Below are 3,196 nucleotides of genomic sequence, written 5' to 3' on the forward strand. Positions count from 1 at the left end.
GGTTTTCCGGAGTTGTGATTCGGTGGAAGACGTTTTGATAAGATAGAGTTCTATCTTCCTTCTTTTTTTCTTCTTCTTTTTTGCTCTCTACGGGGAGGAAGTTTTGTTAGGGAGCAGTCGAGTTGATGCACAACCATTGGTAAGACAAGGTTATCTTATCGCTTCTTTTTCTTTTTTTTTCTTTTGTAGGAAAATTGATTTGGGTTCGGTTAGGCGTCTTTTTCACCCGAAAGGTATTCATAAAATTGCTCTACTCTTTTCTTTTTGTTTGCTTCTTCTGTGCTGGGAGGTTGGATGGTGTTTTCATTAGTTAACAATGTAGAAGTTGTTAGAAATTGTGGGTTCAGAGTTTTTCCGCTTTCTTGACGAGGAGTTGTGTGACATTTTATTGGGAGAAGTTGTGTTGGTACTTGTTTTAATGAAAATGTGAAATGTTGGTACAATGTGGTTTTAGTTTTTTAACTTTTGAGAAGAAGAAGATTATGTTTGTGTTCATGAAAAGTGTTGAAAATATATTTTGACTGATATCTTTTTGTACGTACAACTTCTGCCTTGACTAACAAGTTTAATGTACTTTAGATTGTTTTTTGTATAGACGAGATATATGTGGTTAACTTTTTGAGCAATGTTGAATAATATTTTTTCAATTACGAACAACATATTGAAGTAAAATATATGTTATATATTAACTGTTCATTTGCTGAGATAAGGTTCGATTGATTTGTATTCGACAAAATGGAAGAGTAGGATGCGCTTTGAATGGAAGATGCTGGTGCACCGAATTTGATGTAAGCATAAATTTCAATGGAGAATAAGCGCATGGATTGTCAGAAATCGTGATTTATCGAAACTAGAAACATGTCTAATATTTTGTATCCGAAACAGTCTCATTCAGAAAAACCTACCTTCGGTAAAAAAAAGAAAATGAAATACCATATTATTGCTAATATTATATTAATAAATAATCTACAAGGGGAATAATTTCATTATACTGCACAAATAAATTTCTTTCTCTTACGAAAGAAAACAAATTTCTTCAATTCCTATTCATATACATTTTCATAAAAAAAAAAGTCTCCATTTTATATCGTTGTAACCCTTCATTGTCTATCGTACACTACCAAAATAACTGAAATATACTATAGGAGGAAAAGAAGGCCAAGGAAGAGTTTTTTCCTGCAGAGTGTTGCAAGAATCGCCACAGTGTTGGAGATGGACTATTGGAGATAGAGTTGCAGATAGAGTCAGTGTTGGAGATAAAATGTCAGAGATGAAGTGCTGGAGATAGAGAATTGCAGATAGTGTCGGTATTGGAGATGAAGTGTTACAGATGAAGTGTTGGAGATGGACTGTTGGAGATAGAGCCGTAGTGTTGTAAGAGTCGTTGATAGAGTCGTGTTAGAGATGGAACATTGAAAATGGAATGTTGGAGATATAGTGTTGGAGATGGTGTGTTGGAGATAGACTGTTGGAGAAAGAAAGTTGCAAATAAAATCGTAGTGTTGGAGATGGATCGTTGGAAATAAAGAGTTGTAGATAGAGTCGCAGCGTTGTAAGAGTTGACAGAGTATTGGAGATACAGTGTTACAGATGGAGTGTTAGAGATGGGATGTTGGAGATGTAGTGTTGGAGATGGAATGTTGGAAATAAAGTATTACAGATAGAGGGTTAGAGATAGGGTATTGGAGATTGAGTGTTGGAGATGTAGTGTTGGAGACGGAGTGTTGTAGATAGAGTGTACGAGTTGTTTAAGAGTTTTCCGAGTTGTCTTAGAGCTGTACGAGTCGTTTTACAGTTCCGAGAATTGCGTAATAATTGTCTCAACATTGTGAGTTGTGTCAAATTATCATTATATAATAAAGCACCGTCGTAAATTATTACATGAAAAGCACTTAACAATACAAATTCTTCAAATTTATCGTCGTTTCGAGTTCCATATGTGAATAATTACAGAAACGTTGACGTATTCGCCAAAACGTGGCTGTAATGCGACAAGTAAATGCCATTTGTTTGTTACATTCCTGCAGAAAGTTCGAAATACGTGTACGCTAATTTACATTACTTTCGACCGCTATTCATCATTTCGTTAGGCGTTCCTATCAGCTGCTTTAGGCTCCCGGATAAAAATCGTGTGACAAGTCGATGATGGAGCGGTTAATATTCCGTGTACGACCAAGTATTGGTAGAAATTAAAAAAATTCTTCGAAACTCAGGAGAAATTTCTTTTTCTTATGGTTGGGGTAATTTTAAAATTGATCTAGTGAAGCTGATTGATTGAGTGATTGCAATTACACAAGGTAAACACGGTAAACAACTTTTGCAAAGTAAAGTTTTATACATGAAAAATTAAATTTATACAGCGACTCTGAAACGCCATTTTGAAAATTATTTTTTTTGGTAAAAAATAGAAAAACAAACGAAAAAATTTATTTGAATATTTTCAATAATTTTACTCAAATATTTAACTTCGCCGTATAACATTTTGACTTGTCTAAAAAAGAGGAAACTTAGATGTATCGTGAAAATAAATGCAAATATTCTCGTAATAGTGCTCTAAAAGATAAAAATACCTTTCCATTTTTATAAGTGTTCAAAATTCTTCCATTTCTGAATTCCATCTTTCATTGTATCCTACATATGTAATTTATTTCTGTAGAAAGAATTAACCTTCCTTTTACCAAGAATTGCAATTTACACATAGTACAGTTTTTCATTGTTCGCGTTCTAAGAAATCGTACTTTCAAACAAAGCGAGCATAGCGAGTGAGTTGCACTGTGTACTTGAGAGTAGACTACTGTAATTGATTGTCACAATGGAATCATTGTGCATTACTCAGATTGCATAGTGCTCGTTACTAGCGAACCAAACGCGAACCGTTCTACTAAATTCTTAGAATAAATCGTCGTGCAGTCGAGGCTAATACTTTTCCTTACAAATTAACATTAAGGCGCTTTGCTATTATTGGAATTTTATAGACCTAACAATAAAGGGATACCACAATCAGCGATCAGTGGCAATCTTCGATATTTTCCATTCGAAGCGGATACGAGAAATTGCAAAGGAGAAAGACACGATAAATTGGAAACAGTTGTGCCAACAGTTTAGCAACAAAGTACTGCGAAATTGTTCGAGACATACTGGATTCATAAGAAAAAGAAAAAAAGACAAAGTATTGAGCCTATTAATTTTTTATCTT

General features: G+C 34.2%; 1 protein-coding gene across 1 annotated transcript in view; it reads right to left on the reverse strand.

Annotated features, from left to right (window-relative positions):
- The window catches only part of LOC108579435, a 77,346-nt gene that overhangs the window by 298 nt on the left and 73,852 nt on the right, over positions 1-3,196 (reverse strand). The window lies entirely within an intron of this gene.

The sequence above is a fragment of the Habropoda laboriosa genome, unplaced genomic scaffold (assembly GCF_001263275.1).
Source record: "Habropoda laboriosa isolate 0110345459 unplaced genomic scaffold, ASM126327v1 scaffold14, whole genome shotgun sequence".
Lineage (NCBI taxonomy): Eukaryota > Metazoa > Arthropoda > Insecta > Hymenoptera > Apidae > Habropoda > Habropoda laboriosa.